At 43.6% G+C, this 24,110-nt stretch overlaps 1 pseudogene; it reads right to left on the reverse strand.

The window, feature by feature from the left end:
* Positions 1–3,976: 3,976 nt before the first annotated feature.
* On the reverse strand, positions 3,977–23,475 carry LOC119456986 (cathepsin D-like; annotated as a pseudogene).
* Positions 23,476–24,110: the final 635 nt, after the last annotated feature.

A 24,110-nucleotide genomic window follows, 5' to 3' on the forward strand; every position in this document is an offset into this window, starting at 1 on the left:
GAGTTTAACGTCCCAAAGCAATATTGTCGCTATGAGGACGTCGTAGTGGAGCGCTCTCGATTAATTTTGATCACCTGGGATTCTTTAATCTGCACATAAATAATCTAAGTGCACGGGCGTTCTTGCATTTCGCCCCCATCGAAATGCGACAGGCGCTTCCGGGAATCGAACCCGCGACCTCGTGGGCAGCAGCAGAACGCCATAGCCATTGCGCTACAGAGGCGGGTGGGTATGTTGAAGTTCCCTTTTGCTGGCTATATACGAACCTAATATGACTTACACATTTCCACTAGCGCAATACATTCAGTTATGAGGCTCTATAACGTAAAATGATTCCAAATTCTTTTGATTCCAAACTCCTGACGTCAAATTTACGTAACCACCGACGCAAGCATCAGGTGGTGACTCGCAGCGTTGCCTGAACAACCCAATCAAACACTCTCCTCGTTTATAGGAGGTCACCTTTGTTCGCTTTCAAAACCAATAACATTGTCTACACTGAGCGGTTTTTCTTATCTAATTGGCTGACAAGAGGCGAGGAGCACGCTCTAGTGAAGAGGGTTTCGATGGGGCCGAGCCAGCACAGTGAAAAAAAATAACCGCATGAAGAGGGTGGTGCCGGTTTCTCCGATTGGTCCGCTTCGCCTTAGCTTGCGGTGGCTGGTCGAAAATAGCGGTGGCGTGCAACGGAAGGATAAGAATGCCGCTAAAACGGATCCTCAGCAAGGAAGAGTTGGCAGAACGATGTCGTATGCATGCTGAAAGGGCTCGATAACGTTTTACTGCCACGCAAAAAGGTTTATCATGCGCAAATAAATACATGCTCACCGGCAGCTGCGAGTAGCGAGGCCTTGAGTGATCGGCGGGCAGCCATCTTATATTCCTTTCGGAACGGGGCAGTCTGTGGCTATTCAGAAAAATTTCCAGTTTTGTTCGGCATATGAGTGCATTTTTTTCGCGTACACGTCACATGAACGTGGCGAGTTTTCGCGGTGTTGTGAGGTCGCGTGACAGACAGGCGAAGTGGGCGTAGCCAGAAAACATTGGACCAATAGCAGAGGGCTAATGGTGAAAAGGCGTCGAATCAAGAATGATTATTTTTCTCTTGTGCGGTTTAATCATGCTTAATCAGTGTGTAAACGTTATCTCACATGGGGAGCTATCGCGGTTTTCGTGACGTCGCGTTACAGACAGGCGAAGTTGGGAGTGACCCGAAAATGTTTTGACAAATCGTCGAGGCTGATTGCAGAAATTGGAATCAAAACAGTTTGGAATCATTTGACGTTATAGCGCCCATGGTCACAGAAAACCGAAGCTACCCTTAAAGTGTTGCTGTGCATATGCTGAGATATGACATACGTCCGGCAAAAAAAACTACAACCACGCGAATATCGTAATATCGACCAAAATTACGTACGAACATGCATCTAAAATGGCTCATACCTTATGCTCTATTGAATGGTCTGCTTTCAAAACGTTCTTCGAGCAGAGGTGCGGAAACCTCAGCTCGCTGTGTGAACTCGAAGGTCTTATCGCATGTTCAGTGCGGGACACGACACTAAATTTCTCAGCACATCTTTGTCAAGATCGCCAATTGGCTATTCGCCGAAGCGTGCCGAGGAACCACAGAGGAACCAAATACTGTTCGAGCGCAACGACATGTCAAAAGCTACCTACGCAAATTGGGAAGGAAACGCTGGGGAACATTTTGTTCGACTTGAGACCTGCGCAAGCCGCTTTTTAGGGGTTGGCATGGCGTGAGCAGTCTTTGTTTTCCTCCGGTATGCAAAGCCACCCTTTTCAAGTTCTGGCCCTTCACAAATTATGCCGACCAGGTTTCGGAAGTTGCTGAAGATTTTGGAAGTGTTGGAGCTTCTAGCTCTCGGCCCCTAGAATTAGATATGTACAGTCATATTAATAAAAAATGTATTTTCGACGTTTTTTGCCCTGTGGGAGCTTGAAGATGCTCTCGCTGTTTCAAAACGATAATCTGTACTTGGCGCCGACGATATCTCTGACGCAGTGCTGTTTCAACTTGGCATGTAAGATTCTATCCTCACTTTATAATACTGCGTAAATCTCAGGCGCCGTTCCTGAACAGTGGAAAAACAAGCTTTCTGGTCACCATTTTCTTATGAGTACTCATCCTATTGGCCAAATACCTTGGTGAGCTGCGTGATAAATCTGATGGCGCAGATGGTGCTGGCCGGACTTTGGTGGTTTCTCTAGAAGAACGACCTATATTGAGACCTCACAATTGGTTTGCGACGCGGACGCTCTTTCATCGAATCTAGAGCTGGTGTCGAACATCGAGTAAAAACAAATAAGTGTAGGTGACTTGTAGAAAGGGTCTTCTTAGACATCGAGGGTGCGTATGATAATATCCTCCCTGAAGTTATACTTAATTAACGCCCTTGACAACTTGGACATCGGTGGCCTTATTTACACGTGGCTTGTAAGCTACCTCAGTGACCGTATTGTCTTTAAGACTACGAGCAATGGTGATATACTAGCCATCATCACGTTGTTCGTGGTGTGCCTTAAGGTGGGGTGCTTATAGCCTTACGTTTTTTAATGTTGCTCTCATCGGCTTCGCTATTAGCTTCCATATACTCGTACTGCACGCATCAGCGCGTCTGCGGACAACAACTACGGTGTTTTTTTTTTTTTTTTACTTTGAACGCTTAAACAAAGCTTACAAAAGTCACTTGAATTACGTTACTACAGATGCATTACCTACCGAGGGGGGCATCATTTGCAATAAAAACCAAAGCGATCTCTTTACTAAGTAAACTATTTTAATTAATTAACTTCCTGGTTACCAACTTGGCGGCGCATGTCTATATTGGAAAGTAAAAGAGAATTGTCAAAAAAGTCTAGTTCCACGTTTCTGCATTTAAAAATGGCCATACAGACCGAAATAACTGGCGTCAAATTATTCGTTCAATTTACCTGATTACGCACGAGGCACCGCGAAATGCAGCTCTCTGTCCAAACCCTACGTGACGTAAGAACTTGGCGTTAAATGAACCTGTCTCCGCACATCCCTCTTCCCACGATTTAATTTCGATTGGCACTGTGCGCAACTCCCGGTTGGATGCATAGTCACTTCAGAGGCAGGGGCACGATAAGCTGCTTTATCGTGCCGTACAGGCAAGCTTCATTACACGCCGCCCACTGCGTCACAGGAAGGCTGCACTGCGAGCCGCGCTTCGCTGTTCTGCGTGCGCAATTAGGTAAATTGAACAAATAATTTGACGCTAGTTATTTCCCTTTACAAGCCCGTTCTGAAATGTAGAAACACGGAACTAGACTTTCATGACAATTTACTTCAACTTTCCAATATAAACATGCGCCTAAAGTGTGTAACTAAGAAGTCAATTAATGTAATTAGTTGAAATAGCGAATGAATTGCTTTGATTATTCTTGCAAATGATGCCCGCTAGGGCGGATAATTATTGTGTAGTGACGTGCTTCGAGTAACTTTGGAATGCTTTAAAAAACTGTTTGACGTAAAAAAAAAAACTCTATATGTGGTGTTGGTAGCGACATTGATGTTGTATATTTGCCTAAATAACTTGAAAAGTGAACTGATCAGTGACCTTGACGGAAGTGTTGCCATTAAATGTGAGCTTTAGGGGTCTCCAAATTTAAAGATTTTGCATGTATTTTCTGCAATAAAATAAGGGAACTTGACAAAAGAGCTCGACTTGGATGGGTAGTGATGTACTGTAAACGACTGTGAGAACGATTACGAGAAACAACTATTATAACAGTGCGAAAGCAGGCTCATACAGATAAGCATGCCTCCCACACATGAAAGAAAATTAAGGAAATTATACCAGTAAAAGTGTGAAAGAGAAAGGCCGTTGGGAGCTGACGCTTTTATTTGGTTCACTGCTTAGTGAAGCGCTTTGCCTCTCCACAAACGCCGCAGTTCGATATATCTTTCCACACTGGCGGCGAAGGCGTGCAGCTACACTGCCATGGCGAATCCAACGCGGTTCTGGTTCCTGTCGAACACGGTGTAGTACTGCGCGTGAACACGGCATCCAGGATCCATAGTCGCGATCCCAAGTCATCCGACTCAGAGATGCGCGTGAAGCATTGAACAGTGCCGCCCTCGATCGGGATCTGGTAAAGAGCAGAGCATGACAAGCATGTTGCGTTGACAAGGCAAGCGGCTTTCGTGAGCATTGCGCTGTTTGTGAGTAGCACCGCTTCTTTCTCTCGGAAATAAGCACATTGCTATCTCAGTAACAGGAAAGTATAATTTGGGCTTACCCTTATGATGTATTTCTCTCCTTGCAGCGCAAAGGCTTTGTCGTTCAAATTGAAGATGATTGCTGGAAGGCTACGTATTTCGTTGCAGTCAACTTCGTACTGTAAGGGCAGAGAAAGATGAAGTGCCGAAATTGCCATATCCTGGGTTAAGGAGCAGAAGTTTCTTGATGTATGTTTCCAGACGATCTTTCATGGAATGAACACGTTAATAAACCAGCAACACACACCTGTTGCGCTATAGGGAACCTCTTCAATATAGCTCACTTCATACCTCTCCGGCTAAGTCAAAACATATTTTTATTATTGAAGACTGTGTTACACGAAATTAATACTGGGCACTATTAACAAAAATAACGAGCGCATTATTAAAAAAAAGATAATACTGTGCACTTATGAAGATTACCAAGGACCAGTTTATGATCTACGCATGTATCCACTGCTTATGAAATATAGGATGGTACAAGTTAATGACGTTTATTATCATAAGCACCACTTCAGCATATACACCGGAAAACCATCTTCATCAGCGATAATTGCAGTTCAGTTGCAACATCATATGAAACAAGAGATGACAAATGACGTTGACAAGAAGAAACTATGGCCACAAGCAACCGCATAGTATGTCTTAAGCAAATGAGAACACAACCTCGATTTTTAACTACAACCAAGTGGCTTTAAAAACACCACTCTAAAGAATCATACCAACTCACAAAATTCAATGCAATAAATACTATAGTCCGCAGTGTCATTGTGACCACGCTGTCGAAGATGTACAACACTTGCTTCTTGAGTGCCCGCGACACGATACTGTGAGGCGAAAAGTAAAGACTGATTTATTGTACTTAGACCGTTGACCGATCACTCTGAAAAAATGCTACGGAAAGGACCACTTGCAGCTTTTAAAATCTTTTTAGAAAAGGCAAAAATCATCTGCTCATGCTACATGTTCGTGGTTGAGCCGACTGTTTTTTCATTTAAATACGACAGGTCGTATATCTCCAATTTACGCTTAATTTCGATTTTGTCGTATGTTGTTACGTGTTCTGTTATGTGCAAGATACGTTAGGCCGTCTCGTCTGCAATACCCCCAACTTATGAGCGTTTTCACTGTTTTGTGAACTTTTACTTGTTTACAGTACTGTGTACATCTCTTAGTGTCGTTTTACTATCTTCTGTGTTCCTTTACTCGTGTGTAGAACTTAGGAAATGTTCGTGCAATTTGACTGTCCTTCAGTGTTTTTTAGTGTTATTCGTTCTTCTTCTTTCTGGAGTTTTACGTGCCAGAACCAATTGTGATTATGAGGCACGCCATAGTGGAGGGCTCCGGATTAATTTTGACCACCTGGAGTTATTTAACGTGCACTACAACGCAAGCACATGGGCATTTTTGCATTTCGCCTCCATGGATATGCGACTGCTGTGGCCGGGATTCGATCCCGCGACCCCGTTAAAATTAAATTAAATTATGGAGTTTTACGTGCCAAAACCACGATCTGATTATGAGGCACGCCGTAGTGGGGGACTCCGGAAATTTGGACCACCTGGGGTTCTTTAACGTGCACCTAAATCTAAGTACACGGGTGTTTTCGCACTTCGCCCCCATCGAAATGCGGCGGCCGTGGACGGGATTCGATCCCGCGACCTCGTGCTCAGCAGCGTAACGCTTAGCCAATGAGCCACCGTGGCGGGTTTAGTGTTATTCGTGCTTTTAGTTTTGCTTTCCCTACGAAGAGGAGTAGCCGGAGTCAGTGAAGGTGCCAACCTCTTCTTTAATTTCATATTAAAAGAAAAACTGTACCACCGGAAAACACTGTCAGACCATATAAATAAGAAAGATTTGTCTTAATTTTACACATACTCAATGTATTAGTGTGATTGTGTTCCTGATAACTTTGTGCGCTGAAACTAGAGTTCACACAGGGGGAATACACATCTCTCGTGACTTTGGTTTCTCGTGCGCAGACGGGTGTTCTCGTTTTTCGAAATGTTTCTTGCGTCTTTGTGCATCTGCTTGTGACTAACGAGCATCAAGTTTTGTATAACATTTATTCTGCATAACTTTCATATTCCATGACTTGCGTTTCATATACCTAAATTTTCTCGAGTATTGCGTTTTGCGAACTTTTGTTGCTGTATAATTATCAAATGTCGAATGTGCCGTTGTAGTGCAATGTTATCTCTAACTTTAATCGAGAACTAGCTTCTGCAAGAAGATGCAGATGTTGCAAAGTGACAGGTACAGGGACCCCTGTCACGCATTGTCCTCCTTTAACTCTGGTACCCTTTTTTAACTGTATTCAAATAGAAAAAAATAAACGAGACATGTAGGGAGCATTGCGATGCAAAAGCCACTGCGTGGCGATCAGTATGAAAAAGGTACAGATAGGAACAGGTAGGGTTGGTAGACAAGGGTAATGGACTACATCTGCCTGGGTATTAAAGAAATTTGAGACAGATAAATTGCTCTTTATGGCCAGATGACACCTTTGACTACCCTTTTACAAAATCTTTAAATGTCTATTAGAAGTTCTGCGCATGAAAATAAATAGAAGCGTTAACGTTCTCTAGGCCACACATGCAAAGTAGAGGTGGGTTTGGAAGGAGTTCTCATGCTGTACGTACATATCCAGCACCAGTGCGCGTAGCTCCAACAGCCCTGTGCAAATCTTGGACTTCTCCTCTGGGCCTACTAAGAAAGGATGTTCCAGAATCGACCGCGGCGTCGCAGCCACCGATGCATAGCCTAGTACCCGCAACTTCGATGCTGTCAATGTCAAAGAAAGTTCCAGTCAGTGTAATGCAATCTAAAGAAAGAAATAAGGAGGGGTATTACATAACGCGATAATAAGCAGCACAGTCAAAGCGCCGTTCTTTTACATTCCATGGTTTGACATGTTTACGAGCACCTTCGCCTTGCAGTAACATTACCGAGTAGACGCACTCGGTATTGTTAGTTCTTTAGTGATGATTTTGACATATTTCATTTTGTTTTGACAACTAGCACCATGAGGCCTCTGCATTACTTACAGTGACATGCAGCACTGGTGGGCGACAGCGATAAATTATTGTTTTTAACCTGTGCAGACGTTATTGTTATTGTCGTTTGAACGGCATCCACAGCATGCACGTTCTATGGGCTGTAGGACAATTCGTCGGTAGTCGCTGCCTTTTGTCAAATTACATGTTAAATGCGAATTATTCTTCGGCATAAGTCCGTTGGTCAGCGTGGCTTTATTGACATCTCTGTGCAAGCACATGATTTCTTGAACAATAAAAATGTCTCTAAGTAGCGGAAATTGTACAATAAAAAGGCAGGATCCAAAGGAAGACTTTGTCGGCGCTGAGGGTACTCGGATATTCAAGAAGTTTCCAGAAAGAAGAAGAACGATAACTTTATTTATAGTCCGGCGAGTTATTCGGGGATTTGGGAAAAAATTTTTACAAAAGTCGCCGCGCAACCTTCAGCGACAATAAATGTGTTGCAAGGTTAGGCTGAAATTGGTGGTTTGACGGCATCTCCTCTGGTATCGTAGTAAGTTCATGCCAAAAAGAAAAATGAGGTCGCTGACCAAGACGCTGTGCTTAAGTTCAGATGTTCCGGCTCAAGTCTTGTTCAAAAGTCTTGTTCAAAAAACTTTCTGAACTAGGTTTGCCAACAAGATTTCCATAAGGAATCAGGAACGTCGAAGCTTATTTTATTAAACACGCCTTTTTGGTCGGCGTCCTTTTTTTTTCTTATGACGCGAAGATAGGTTGGAAGGTATACACGCAAATCTAGGCGTGAACCACAACTCTGCCTACGGGTGCTAGCGGTATTTTAACTATTTTATTGGGCATTGATTACATGATCGCGTAGTGAACAGAGAGACGCAAAACAGAGGTTGGTGTCCACTTCAACATTGTGACTGTGCGACGCGGCAGTGCTACTCCGCATAGGTGGAGAGAGGATATTTCATGTGATCATGTGTTATATTATCTCACACATTCTGTAACTTCGATATGCTAGATATATCTAGCATTGCTTTTATAGCTATTGAAATCTTAAAATTTGACAACAGATTTATATGCCCTTATTGTTCTCTGACACCTGATTATTTGAAGAAAAATATAGCTGAACAATCAGAGAAACCTAAACACTGAAGAAAAAACACTAGCATCAATCACTCATCTCATAAATGACTAAATGAAAATGCCACACGGTACACTACGGACCTGTTTTCACTGAAAATGGCATCTCTGCGCCCTGTGGCGCGAAATTTTCTGGTGAGCAAACTAATGCGAGAAATGTATTTTTATGCTGCCACCAACACCTACAGATTTTTTCACCGAAATCTATGCTGGTCGTAAGAACGTTGGATAACATGCCGTGTAATGACCCTTTAGTTGTTTCAATCGATCAATCGATTAACAATCAATCAATTTCATTTACCAGAAACAAAAGGAACTGGAGGGACACCTGGGGAAAAAGCTGTCGTAGCAGCTTGACGGAGGCCCAGGGTCCCCTACATGGCAGTATCACTCACATGACATATACACAGAAGGCTTTATACACAACACTTTCATGAAAGGTTTAATACACAACAAGCATTACACATCGCAGGTATGCATAAACTGACATTTTACACTTGAATGCAATATACTGATCGGTCGCTATAAAGAAAGAAAGTAGTCACGCAAACCATCTTTGTTTAGCGTAGCTGTGTGCCTATATTTGTTTAGTACAGTCGGTATATTATGTGTTAAAGACTGTAGGCTGTAATTGTTTCGAGACCATGGTACCTTCCATACCTCGGGGTTTCGTGTAGCATGTTTTGTATGAGTGCAGAGTTCTAGCTGAGCAAGGGATGTCAAATAATTCTTAACATATTCGGATGAGAAGTAAATCGTGTCTAGTAATCTATGTTCGTATAATTTATCTACGCGGTTTAGTCTGTATTTAAGAAATATATTTTCTGTTGGTGAAAGTCGATTAACGTTCTCTATATACCGAGCGATTTTCTTTTGAAGTATTACCAGCTTCTGCAAGTTAGATTTAGATGTTGTAGCCCAGACAAGGTAAGAGTAATTTATATACGATAAGAAGAGACCATAGTATATTTGAAGTTTTGCTCTCGTAGGTAGAAATGCGCGGCAACGTGCCATAGTACCGGTAACCGCAGAGAGTTTGCCGCAGAGATGGAAAGTATAATAAATTGCAAGACATGCTTTATAGGTTTAATCTGCAAATTATTTACATCTAAAGCTTTACTGTTTTTCAGTCCCATGTACACACTGTATACATCATATTCATCAGTAGGCACAAAGAAAGCGCTTTCGCGAACAGCATCGCTATGACATGCCACCCCTATGCTATCATTGCCTTCAGGAATATCGCTTTGTGCAGTTACGAAGTGGTGGTTAAAGTAATCGGAAAGTGCTCTGCCTGTTATCTCACGTGAACCCAGCTTCATCGATGTCAGGTGCGTATCGTCCTTGCGGCGACCTAGAACAAGATTAATCGTTTGCCACGCAATCTCTGGGCGTTGTCTCGAAACATTTGCGAATAAGTCCTCATAGTACGCCGCCTTTGCCTTTCTTAGTTCAGCATTCAGCCTGTTTCTAAATTTTTTGAATGCTTGTAATGCTAACTCACACCGCGTGCGCAAGAAGGAATGATAGAGATTATTTTTTGTTTTGATCATTTCTGCAAGCTCATGAGTAACCCAAGGCTTTCTTACTTTTTTAGAATGTTTAGCAGTCTTCATTGGAAAATTGCTGGCATACATATGGGTAAAAGCTCTAATAAATTCGTTATATGCCTTATTTGCATCTGTTTTGTTCAAAACATGTGACCAATTGTGATTCATAACGTCATGTTTGAACTGTTCTAAACTTGCTTGTGTTATACGCTGATAAGTGAACTTTTGACAGGCATCAGCTGTTTTCTTAGCTGTTGTCACCTTATCTGGAGAACGGGCGATGAGTCAGTTTGTCTTGCAAAAATTTTGCCGTTAAACGACCACACCGATTTCCAGTGATGCGCGTGTTTTCTTTTCACGGCCATCGCGAGAAGCTTCTTCAGGGCAGGGCAAAGGTGTTCATTCACATAAACCGAAGAAGAGCCTTCCAACCCAAGATCTGTGCCTGTGAGACGCATTTTTCTGGCTTTGTGGAAAACGCTATCCCGCTTCGCACGACTCTTGAACTGGACGATTATATTCGTCCGATCACTACTGCGTGTAGGTACACGATGGCACGTTTCAATGTCCGATACAGCGATTGGTTCATTGATCGTAGAGCCAAGTTTGGAAAGTAGGTCACTCAAGCACTCATTCTCGGTCTTCACTACACCCTGAATCTCTAGGTTGGTCTTACGAGAGTATTGCTCAGTTTGCACGAGTCGGTTTTCTAAGCTTTGCACTGTGCTCTCTAAAGAAGAACACTTAGCGTGCAGAGCCGCGTTTTCACTCTCAAGTTTAGCATTCTTCGCAGTAAATTTCATTAGTTTTGTTTTCAGTTCCTCAATTGTGTGAAGTGCAAAATCCAGACTTTTTGCCATGTTAGTCTGCTCATTTTTGAGCTCGCGGTTTTCTGTTCGTAGATCTCTTTCTAAACCTTCACGAAACAATTTCAGTTCATGTCGCATCTCGTCTCTTACTTTAGCAAAATCAGACTTTAGTTCATCCTTCATCTTGGCCAGTTCTTTCGACATAGTTTGGCAGTCGTACTTAACAATAACAGGCGAGAAAAATAGAAATTCAACAAATAGCCCCAATAAACCTCACGATACTCGGCAGCAGCGACAAAAAAGCACGAATATATGCAAATACAGTAGCTTTGCGCTAACCTGCAGGATAAGCAGAACGATGCTTAGTGTCGTGCACTGCACTTTCGTCGCTACGGCCAAGTGAAGGCTTCGGGGCTTGAGTGGCTTCTTTTATACGGAGAGACCCGTGACGTAGGCTCTGTCGTTTCAAGCCGCAGGCGCAGACGATGTCCGTTCCTTGCGAGGCCGAACTTTTCCTTTGTAGTACCCTGTGCGCATGCGCGTGTAGCTCAGCGCTTTTCGGGTAGCTCAGCGCTTTTCGGGTTTCGGGTTGCCATGTGCATGGTTCATCTCGGCGAACTTGTACTGCATCACGGTGGCCGGACCGACGCCCACGCTGTCGATGCCCATGACGCCCCGCACCACGCCGCCATTGTAGTGGATCCGGATGTAGCGTGTGTTTTCTTTGTAAGTGCTGGATTTGCTGCTGCCATACTTTGCGCTGTGGCCTGTGACGGACCAGAGGTTCTATATCGAGCTGAGTGTGGGATATCTTTTTTCATCCCCACATTAACAAAATCTCAAATTTCAAAGTCTATAGATGTCTGCATGGCCTACTTAACCGAATGTAACATCATATCTACTGATATAAGCGGTCACTTACTCGTACTTTCCTGTGCTCACACAAAATTGTATGAAATCAAATGCTCTACGAAGCTCAATTTTACTCAAGAATCAACAGTGATCGTTCTAAAGCTGTTGGTAGAAGCTGTGGATTCTCAAACTTGGGCCACGATTTTGTAGCGATGTCTTTTATGATGCTAATTCCTTTTCATGCTTTTCGCGCTTCGTCAGTGGTCAGAGTGACGCTCCTCCTGCGTTATCAAAGGGATTAGTCGGCCGTGAGCGGGGGATGATAAGAGTGGCATAGAAATGCGTGGAAGATATCGCTACGAAATCACACCCCTGTACATTAGGAAAAAAAAGAAGGAAAGTGCGAACAATGTACACGGTATAATATTTCTACAGGTGTTGCTTAGCTGATATACTCTGCAATTATCGCTGCAACCCGCACTCACAAAGATGAAATGCGAAAGCCTTGGATAGAGAGAAAACTACAAACGCATAAGTGATGTCATGTATCATTGTCTAGTGCCTCTTGGGCATCCCGCGCTACGAATGCGCTCTTAACTTTTCTGCCAGACACTGCAATCTGTATTTTGTATGTTTCGTGTGTGCTATGTGTATGTGGTAGCCTGTCACCTGCATGTATCACTTCATTTATCATCACATTCATATTGAGAAGCAGTATGCTAGGCGTATATGGCTATGCCAACCTCTCCAGTTTTCATTAAGGGCCTCTTTCATTTTCTCATGCGTTCGTATAAATTTGAGATCCAACTTTGCCAATAAATTCAGAAAGTACAGACATAAATTAACAACTGATCTCAGACAAATGGAGCGCTGATACTATGAATATCTTTCTTCTCGCGCCCATGGTGTACCAAGAAAGGCATGGAAGATTCCAGGCAGAAAAAACCACGTATAAGACAGAAAACTGATTTGAACGGCGAGACAATAGTTACTCAATAACTGGCTATTGCTTTCATCATTTTATTCAAGCTGGCGCACATGCTTATCAGGAAAGCGCGGAACTCGGTTAAAATATGGGCGGAATAACGAGCAACCTGAGCTCTTTTCATGTGACTAGCTTTCGCAGAGGCGAACGGCCTTGTCAGGAAGCTTACGTAAAATCTGTACCGGCGGTTGACGGCATTGCCTCTAATGTAATAAAGTACGTCGCAGAAAAAAATAGAAGTGCTTTGTCACATATTATAATTGAGTACTTACTAGCACAACATTTCAAGGAGAACGATAACTTGCTCGCGTATATCAATTTACAAAGCTCGTGGAGCATGGGATCTTTCTAATTATTGGCTGATTTTGGTTTTAGCGGTGTTCTCTAAAGTGTTCTAGGGCGGAAGCTGCGAAAGCATCTTAATTTTTAGTTTGTTTGCGGGACTCAACATATTTTGTGAGTGTCAATATGGGTTCAATTAGTTTTTTTTTACTTCAAACACTTAAAAAAGCGTACAAAATTTGCGCGAATCATGCCACTACATATGCATTGTCTGCTCAGGCAGGCATCAATTGCACGAAAAATGAAAGAAATTTATTATCAAATTAAACTGATTACATTATTTAGCTTCATAGCTACAAATAATATCTTTAAGACCAAGTCACATACCAAGTACCTTACCAAAACCTTGCTGGCTGTTTGAGTGCGGTACTCAACATGACTGGTGATGAAATAAACTGAACTTGAAATACGGGTTTATGCGCTAAGCAAGAAGAATAAGGGGAAGCGATGAATATCAACTTTACGGCACTAAGTTTATATTGTAAAGTTGAAAAAGGGCATCGTCATAAAAGTCTAGTTACGTGTGTCCGTATTTAAATATGGCCATGTAGACAAATATAACTGGCGTCTGATTATTCCTTCAGTTTACCTGAATACGCACGCAGCATCGCGAAGCGCGGCTCGTGGTGCAATGCCCCTGCGACGTAGTAAGAAGGCGTAAAATGAAGCTTCGTCGTATCGCGCGATAAAGCAGTCTGTGTTGCGCTTGCTGCTGTAATGGCTATATCTTCAAGCGGGAGTAAGCACCAACCGGAATCAGCTCGTGGGAAGATGGAAGTCCGACGGCAGCTTCCTTTTACGCCAGACTTCTACGCCACAGGGTGTTTGGACAGAGAGCTACGCTTTCTGGTGCCGCGTGCGCAATCAGGTAAAATTTAACGCCTTTCACTCTGTAGTAACGTCCGTGCGCGTCTCTATACCCCCCTCTCTCTCCCTTCTTTCTATTCCCCTTCTCCCTTCCCCCAGCGTAGGGTAGCCAATCGGACTCTTGACTGGTTAACATCCCTGCCTTCCTTATATCCCTCTGTCTCTCTTGAACGAATAATTTCGCGCCAGTTATTTCGGTCTACATGACGATTTTAAAATGTAGAAACATGAAATTAGACTTTTATGACGATTCCCTCCAGCTTTCTTGCATAAACACTTGCCGCGAGGTTTGTAACTAATAAGTTAAGTGATATAATTAGTTCAATTAGTGAATGAATTCCTTTGGTTATTCCTGCAAACGATGCCTGCCTAGGCAGATAATTCATCTGTAGTGACGTAATTCGAGTAAATGTTGTCGGCCTTTTTTTTTTTAAAAAAAAGAAGTGTTCAAAGCAATAAAGAAACATCCTAAATCGACCGAGCAGGGCTTGTTATATATCAAAGACAGAATAATTACCAGCATGGAACAAAGAAAATGTACGTTAGGTTTATTTCCAGACCCAGCGAAAGCATTCGACTCTACAGACCACAATATTTTATTATGTAAGCTAGAAAAATGCAGTATATGTGGCGTGGCAAGTGAACTGCTGCGATGATATCTATCAAACCGAGAACATTTTGAACTGGAAACTAGGAAATTAACAAAATGAGTGATGCAACGCTGTGTCCCGCAAGGCTCAATGTTTGGCCCCTTATTGTTTTTAATATATGTGAAGGATATTGTATACTAAATACTTGTTATTTGTCCCAACCTTTAATAATAAATTCTGATTCCGATTCTTAATAGACTAGAATACCCAGAATTTATAATGTATGAAGATGATACGAGGGTCCCATTTTGTCAAATAATTTGATCGATGTTCACTAACATATATGATCATCTTAAACCACTGTTCCCATGGTTGAACGCCAATAAGCTCCAATTAAACGTGGGAAAGACGAAGTGTATTACTTTGTGACCATGAACCAAAAATAATATTTGTTAAATATCATACTTTTGATACTGCGCAGACAAACCGTGTAAATCAACAAAAGTTTCAAGGCGTATGGTTTCATGAATGGTTCACCTATACCATGCACACACATCACCTGTGCGCAGATTGAGGCAGTACTATTGAGGCAGTACTGGGTGTTTCAGCAAACACTTTCAAAAAAATTTAAAGGTTGCCTGTGGCAGATAGCGCAATTCTAGTTCATAAGCTGGTCTACTCGAAGAGGCGGACAATACTTGCACAAGAAATTGAAATGCATCATTGTCTTATTAACAAAAAATCACCCATTAAGTTTTTATTACAAATTCTCGCCGTGGAGTTCGCAAGGAGGATCCACTTGGATCTAATTCTCAGGATGACACCAGTTTCGAGATATTAATTCCCGAAATTTCCGAAGAAATGCACTGGCGTTCCAGTTACTTTTGTGCTTCAAATAATAAAACGACGTTTTGTTAAGAAACTTGAAGCCCAGTTACTTTCTGGTAAGAGTTAGGTAGAGAAGGTATTTCTTTCCATGGGTCACTATGAGAGATGGGTTTGTTGTATTGTGACCAGTAAACCACGTACTCGTATATCTTTATTCTTTATTTTACTGGTAATGGATATTAAGGTATACCGCGATATTGTTACCGCACTTTCCTGTTTAGCCAACTGTTTGCAATAGCTATGTTGGAAGTGTAGAAAGGTGTGTATATTTTGGGGCGGGGGGGGGGGGGGAGTGTATTTATCATCGAGTATACGCATATTCCTTGGTTGATATGGATATTCATGTGAATTAAACTTTCGATTAGCACATTAGCGTTCCAATCATCTTGTAATCTTCCGATTATGTAGTTGTCTAAGGAGCGCATTTTGTCTGTTTCCTCTGCCAAGCTGTTATAGGGGGCAGGAGTCTTAGGCCAAAAACGCCCTTTGTTTCTGCCTCCTCTCTATTTAAGAGAACTTTTAAATTTACTTTCAAACAAATGTTTGTGATGCGATACGTTCGCACGTGATTACCCACGGCAGAGCATGCTGTCATCGCAGTGTATCGACGGCACCCAGAAGTTACTGGAGCCTGTGTCCATGACAGCTTGAAAGACTGGGGCGGGGTTCCAATGGTGAGCATGCCAAAGTATTGCATCTGTTTGAGAATACAAGTGCTAAAACGTGAGGAATATTAACACGAGCTCTGTGGCGCATTGTTAGAATGGGGATAGCGACGGCTTTATTAATTTCGCAGCATGTCACTGCTACCTCATGACAAGAAATGACTTTAATAGTTTGCTTCATGAGCTGTAAATTGAGAATTCAGAATCTTAAGCAGGCAAAAATTCACCCCTACTACGCTCGGATGGTATTACAGCTGCGCTAACATTGAAGTTGTCAAGTGCGAGGGCAATGAAACGCTCGTTTCCTGGAGCGTCCCCGCGTGTGCAATGTAATAATATGCTGCTTGCTGCGGTGCATTGCGGATAGTCGTTGAGGATTTTGTGAAAATTAGCTTCCCGGACAGGCGGGGCACGATAGTTACTCATGCCTTGATCCTGTAATTAACATGTTTAAAAAAGCATAACGTGTCGTTAGTCTTACGTTTTGGTAGTTCTCCAAGATTATAGGAATAGGGTCGCCAGGTGCACGTCCTAGAACTTAGGTTACATTTGGGTCTTTCCAATGCAACTGGACACTGAAAACACAAAGATTAAACCGAATAACATTTTTAGAAAAGTGGAAGGTTGACTGTGCGCATCACTGTTCGTCTGACAGCAAAAAAAAAAAAAAAAAAAAAAAAAAAAAGAAAAGAAAAAGAAAAACCAGAAGTTATGCAGATCCAACGCACATGTTGGAATGCATGTGCAGTGAAACGAACCTTAGTGAAGATGTTGAATGCGATACAACTAAATACGGTGCGTCAACTTGTGTTTACTTTTGTTCTATGCAACGTGCAATATAATTCAATGTTTATGTTAATTACGCACTGCATAGGCCACAACCTTAATTTCATGCACTGTCCATGTTTATACGCTACACTATTCACAAGCTATGCGAAATCGCAAAACACTAAATCAGGCGAAGGAAAAGTGTGAGACTTCAACACAGCCATGCTAATAGAACAAAGGCGGTGTAATATGCTTATAGAGGAAACGAATGATGATGAGAGGTGTATGCCTAGAGAAGTACGACACATATTTAAATACATTTAAGAATTCTATGCTCTTTGTGCCACAGTAGCACATACCCATTCTGGAGGATCGGTCAAGAATGGGAAAATATACGATGGCCCAAGAATGGGGTAGCCCAAAGCTAAGAAATTTAAGAAAATCAGTGCAGGCGTGGAATATATGAAGCCGTTCTATTTGGTTGAGAGACATATAGTGAGGCGTCATAGGGACGCGTTTTGCTTCGTATTGGCACGTGTACTTGTTTATCTTTCACCGGTGAACGCTTTTCACCGGCTAAGAAATGTTAAACGTTATCGCACGGCGCCGGACGCGCCTGCATGTATCGGAAGTTTCTCGAACGTTATCGATGCTTCTATTCGTCGTCTGTGGTCACAGACGCTTATAGTTTCGTCATTCACAGTTTTAGCACTGTTTTGGTCACCGTCACTACTACGTGACATCTGGTGGAGGTGCTTTTATGTCCTTGTACCGGACCCCCCGTCCAGCTGTGAGCCAAGCCCACACCATGCAGAAGACGTCGACGCCTACCCCGACCAGTAAGCTAGCCGCAGGCTGTTAAACCTGCCGCTGAAGTGTGAACCCCTACCCGACAAGACCAAGAGGACAAAAGTCATGACCTCGGCAGCAGCTCCCATGAGAGGCCCTATGCCAACATCTGCGATCGTGATGTAACAAACCAGAGAGCCGCCGACTTTCCGTGGTTCGCCATGTGAAGACCCCGAAAGCTGGCTGGAGGCATACGACCGGGTGGTTACATTCAACAAGTGGGACTGCGACGAAAAGCTGCGTCATGTCTACTTCTCTCTTGAAGACGGTGCCAGAACCTGGTTCGAGAATAGAGAGCGTACACTAACAACCTGGGACCTCTTTCGAGCTGCATTTCTGGACACCTTCACGAGCGTCGTCCATAAAGAAAGAGCTGAAGCCTTGTTGCAGAACCATGTACAGCTCTCGAATGAGAGCATCGGTATTTACACCGAAGAAATGACTCGATTGTTCCGGCACGCCGACCCCGCTATGCCCGAAGACAAGAAAGTTCGCTTGCTCATGCGGGGAGTTAAGCAGGAGCTAATCGCCGGACTGATACGGAATCCATCAACGACAGTCCAAGACTTTCTCTCGGAGGCTACGACAATCGATAAAACATTGGACATGCGCAACCGGCAATACAATCGCCGTTCGACGCCACACTACGCCGACGTCCAAGGACTCTCCTCCGACGACCTGCGAGAGACCACCAGGGCGATCGTGCGCGAAGAGCTGCAAAAGTCGCTACCATCGTCGCAGCCTCAAGTTGCTTCCATCGCCGATATCGTGCGGGAGGAAATCCAGCAATCACTCGGACTTCCCGAACCACCGCAGCTTCAGCCGGAATCAATGAGCTACGCCGCTGCTGCAAGCCAGGCTATTGCCCCTCCGCGCCAGCGCCAGGATCCTACGGCGCCGCTATTCCTGTGCCCAGCAAAGAAAGTAACTCACTTTACAACAAGAGCGGCGAGCACAATCGTAGGTCGTCGATAAAAAACTGATCAGCGGTGAGACACGTAGGCTTTTATGCATGAGTCATCGAAGGTTCCAGACGTTGTAAAGTGAGTTACTTTCTTTGCTGGGCACGGGAGCGCCCAATAAAGAATCAGTTTCGTCATTCACAGTTTTAGCACTGTTTTAATCACCGTCACGACTACGTGACAGTATTCCCCAGTAGAGAATTGCCTTGCTGTGTACTGCATAATTATTCTTGTCTACAAATTTTATAGTTTGGACATAGCTATTTGGAGGATAGATTATTCTTCGTGCTTAGCGAGGATGGAATGACATCCCACCATCTAACCAGCAAAGCTTTGCCGTCAGGCGGAGTGTTAAGCGCCACGCTCTTCAACGTAGCACTGTTAGGCCTAGTTGGATCATTGCCAAGGACGGTCCAGATATCCATCTTTGCAGATGATATCTGCATCTGGGCGTCCGGCGTGACACGTCCGCAGATACGAGATTCCTGGCTTCAGGAAGGGATATTCTACGATGAATCATATCCATGTCATCAATCATGTAATCGATCAATATGCGGAGTGCAATCAACCTCTCTATATATGGCTTTCATTGATATGAAAATGCATTTGACTCAGTAGACATACTAGCAGTCATAGTGTTATTGCGTAATCAAGGAGTACAGGAGGCCTACATGAATATCTTGGCAAATATCTACAAAGATTCCACAGCTAACGTGGTTCTCCACAAGAAAAGTAGAAAGAGACCTATCAACAAAGGGGTCAGGCAAGGAGACACAATCTCTCCAATGCTATTCACGGCATGCTTAAAAGAAGTATTCAAGCTCTTAGACTGCGAAGGCTTAGGAGTGAGTATCAACGGCGAATATCTCAGCAATCTTTGGTTTGCAGATGACATTGTCCTATTACGCAACCATGGGGACGAATTACAACAAATGATTGAGGACCTTAACCGAGAAAGTGTAAGAGTGGGGTTGAAGATTAATATGCAGAAAAGAAAGATAATGTTCAATAGCCTGGCAAGGGAACAAGAATTCAGGATCGCCAGTTAGCCTCTAGAGTCTGTAAAGGTGTACGTTCATCTAGGTCAATTACTCACAGGAGACCCTGATCATGAGAAGGAAATTTACAGAAGAATAAAATTGGGTTGGAGTGCATGCGGCAGGCACTACCAAGTTCTGACTGGGAGCAATTACCACTGGCGTTGATAAGAAAAGTGTACAATCATTGCATTCTACCGGTGCTAACATATGGGGCAGAAACTTGGAGGTTAACAAAGAATCTCGAGAAGTGAATGACCACACAAAGAGCGATGGAACGAGAAAAGTTAGGCTTAACGGTAAAGGACAGGAAGAGAGCGATGTGGATCAGAGAGCAAACGGGGATAGCCGATATTCTAGTTGACATTAAGAGAAAAAAAAATGGAGCTGGACAGGCCATGTAATGCGTAGGATGGATAACCGGTGGACAGTTAGCGTTACAGAATGGATAGCAAGAGATGGGAAGCGCAGTCGAGGCCGGCAGAAAACTAGGTGGGTAATGAAGTTAGGAAATTTGCACGCGCAAGCTGGCATTAGCTAGCGCAAGACAGGGGTAATTGAAGATCGCAGAGAGAGGCCTTCGTCCTGCAGTGGACATAAATATAAGCTGATGATGGTGATGACGATGTTGACTGTAATGGCCCATGTAATCAAATTTGTCGTTGACAAGTCTTGGGGTGCATCTGTGCAATCGATCCTACAGCTATACCATGCAATATTTATGGGCTTCCTAAGATACAGCCTGCCAAGGCTGGGGAGCACCAGTAAAACGAACCTTCGCACACTCCAGAGTATACAAGCTGAAGTTCTACAGACTTGTCTTCGGCCTGCCTAAGTGTGCATCCACAGCAGCCACAATCACCATAGCGCGTGACTACCCTATAGCAACGTACATTGCAGTCGATGCTCTAAGAGTGCACATTGGACATGTCGCAAGGATACCTTTTCGCCATATTGCTTACCTGCCAACAATGTAGGTAGCAGACGAGTTTCAGCCGTCTCCTGACTACTTACGGAACATCGCTACTATCGAATTTTACGTCCCAGCAGCATGACCTTTGCCACGGTGGTCTCAGCATTCACCTCGAATATGTCTTAACATTCCAGGCATCAAGAAGAAGGCACAAATGCGGTCAGCAGCATTGAAGGAAGCATCATTATTGCTACTACATGACGTCCACAGTGACCGCTTGCTTACATGTTTACGCCGATGGGTTGGTCTTGCACTCTACTTCAGCAGCTGCAGTATCTGTCCCAGCAAAATCTACAGAGATAAAATTCAGGACATCACACTTGACATCAACGACTGCTGTCGAACTTGCAGCTCTACGGGCAGCAATTCAATTGATCAATCAAGAAACGCCCCAGAATTGGTCCATTTTCTGCGATTCCAAGGTCGCCCTTTAGTGTTTGCTCTCTGCATTACGCCGGGTACCCCACGAACGACTTGTCGCGGACGCACGAGAAATTTGCCATCAGGAAATTCAGAAAGAACATGACATCGTATTTCAATGGTTGCCAAGTCATTGTGGTATCCTTGGAAACGAGCAAGCAGACGCAGCCGCTCGATCGTCACATGACAGTGGCTATTATTGCGTCGCTATCCCGATCTCAAGAACAGACGCAGCGGGAAAGCTCCGTTTGCTTGCTCGCGAGCTTACGTTGGCCCATTGGAATTCGGCAGACTTTGAAAACCAGCACTTTTTTTCCCTGAATCCTTGTCTGAAGCTCCGCCTCCCACATGGCTTACGGCGACGGGAGGTAACTCTGATTTGTCGTCCATGACTTGGAGTAGCTTTTACTAATGCGTGCTCGTACTTCATCAGAATGGCCACAAGTACAGAATGTGAAGTTTGTGGGCGCAAAGAGACGATAGCCCACCTTCTGTGTGACTGTCGTCGTTTCAATGCACAAGGAAAAGTCCTCAGCACCACGCTCGACAAGATTGACAACCGAACGGCTTTAAAAAGCTAGTGTGCTTTTTTAAAAGAAACGGGACTCATCGAAAAACTATAGAATGGGTTAACTTAAGCTTCTTTAATAAAAATATTCTCTTGTTTTCTTATCTTCCCTTACCCCATCTCCCTGTGAAGAGTAGCCAACCAGACACTTAATCTGGTTAAGCTCTCTGCTTTTCAGCTCTTGTTTCCCCCTCTTCCTTTATAGAACATTTAGAAATGTACACTTTGCCTAAATAAATGAATAAATATCATGCGCTATTTCACTAGGAGGTCAATGTGCTTTAAAGATCCCCTGGTGGTCAAAACTAATCCGGGGTCCCCCACTACAGCGTGCCTCATAATAAAATTGTGGTTTTGGCACGCAAAACCCCAGAACGCAATATACATATGAGTCGACATTCTATGTACATGTTTAGGTGGTGATTATTTCTTTTATTACGTAGTACAAAGGTGTGCTCAGTGGCACTAAATGGTGGGTCAGACTCCATGAAGTTTAGGGCAGAGCATCCGGTGGCACATGCCCAGTTTCCCAAGGATAGGGTAGCCTAAAGATAAACAATTTAGGGAAAATCAAGGAAGTCATTGAATATCATACGACATTCTGTGGTCCTGTGTGCTTTAAAGATAATTATGAGCCGACATTATGTATATATGTAACAGCAATAGACCTATCATGTTTGTTCCTATGTTCATCATGCTTTGGTTTAGGTGCACCACTAATTACTAACCAGCATTGTGGCCAATATTCCACTGCCATTTTGCGCAAACGAACTGATTATATCTGTACTAGGCACTGACAAACGCCGATAGTTTGCCACCATGTTCATCTTGTGCACCGAACTGCAGCAGCATTCGGCCGTGCGGATCGTTGATCGATACGTTGTGCTTGCGACGTACTTGGACAGGCGTATCGTATTTTCCCGCATGCCTTCTGCTGTTAATGAGTGCAACAGGATGACCACGCATATTAGTGATTCTGGCAGTCAACAAGCTCACCGTGTTAAAACTTGGGCAAAAGAAACACCATTTCTTGAACACCTGTCGAAACTCAAGGCAATGATACGAATATGATTAGGAGGTGTGATAGTGCCATAGGGCCATATCCGCGCCAACGTTGTAAATATTGTATTTTTCACTGTCAGAGGGTGCTGTTCTGGGCCCATGCCCGGACGCTGCAACTTTATTGCAGACCACAATGCCTTCTTGGAATTTTCGGAAATATCATGAAGCGAGACCCACGTCCTTAACTTAATAGGGAGGCAGTGCAACGTGCATACGCATCGCCTCCATTCCTGGTCCTCATTCACCTGTTTCTTTTCTTGTTTCCTTTTATCAGGGCAGAGTACCAGGCTAGAGCGCACCTACTGGGACCTACTGTCTCTTGTTTGTTCCGAGCAATCGGTGTGGTGATGTCGTGATCCTTGCACACACGCTTCTTGACACGCGTCTTGTTGACCATGGCGCTAAGGTGACGCACGTATTTAGCACAATCTGGGTCTCGCTTTCACTTTCGTACATTAAACAGTGCATGAGCGCTTTTGTAATAGTTTGTGCTATGAAGGAAATTAAGTGAATGAAGGCACCATTATGGCTTCGTGAAACATCTAACTGCCCTTGCATACTTGTGTTGCTTGATGCTTCAGCTTCCCATGATAGTCACGATGAAACCTACTGATATTTGCGGAGCGTATGCAAAAATATTCTCTTGTACGTTAGATCCCTTCCTTGACTGAGTGAGAGCATGGCGTCGTGTGGCATCTTTATGTCCTCAAAAAATAGATACAAATGAATCGATGCGAGAGACACTTCGGCGAGTGCCAGTATCTTTTCCCGAACGTCGACTATTTAAAATAATTTCGAGTTCACTCACCTAAACTGTCCAAGCGAACCACCAATCACAATGAGAGCTAGAAGAAGCAGCAAAGTCTGGTGCGCCATGGTGGAGATTCCTGCGGTAACCTGCCAACAGGAGCCACTACGAGTCCTAGATGGTGACGGCTATCTTCGCTGACGTGCTCAGCTTATCTGCATATACCACAGCAGCGCTGACAACAGCAGCGTTTGGGAGTCACTGAGGCAGCAGAGTCAGGCAAACTCTTGGCTTGCTATAGGACAGAATCTCTTCAAGTGCGTTATTCTTGTTCTATAACGTTGCAGCTCATAACCCAGCTACACTTTCTTAACATAAAAACACCATTTGCTACATGAGGCGAATGCTAGATTGCGGATTTTGAATGCTTGGGTCTAAAGTAGCTCAATATATGCACAAGCACAGCATCATCAACAAGACTAACTCTAAAGAGGCATTTCTTCTAGCCTACAACGTTGCATGCATTGAGTGTTTTCTATTCTGCCCCGGTGGTCAGTGACGGGTTGGCAGGGTGGTCCAGCGCTTTTTGGATGGCATCTTTGCACACAAGCACTCATCGTAGCGATGGAGACGCATAAAAAGGAATTAGCAAGATTAAAATTGAAAATAATGTTTTTTCAAAGACCATAAATAAGTGTCCCCAATGCGTCCCCTGGTGTATGCACACAAAAATGCTCGTCGTGGACATTTGCATTGCTTAAAA

Source organism: Dermacentor silvarum, chromosome 1 (assembly GCF_013339745.2).
Source record: "Dermacentor silvarum isolate Dsil-2018 chromosome 1, BIME_Dsil_1.4, whole genome shotgun sequence".
In the NCBI taxonomy this organism is placed as follows: Eukaryota; Metazoa; Arthropoda; class Arachnida; order Ixodida; family Ixodidae; genus Dermacentor; species Dermacentor silvarum.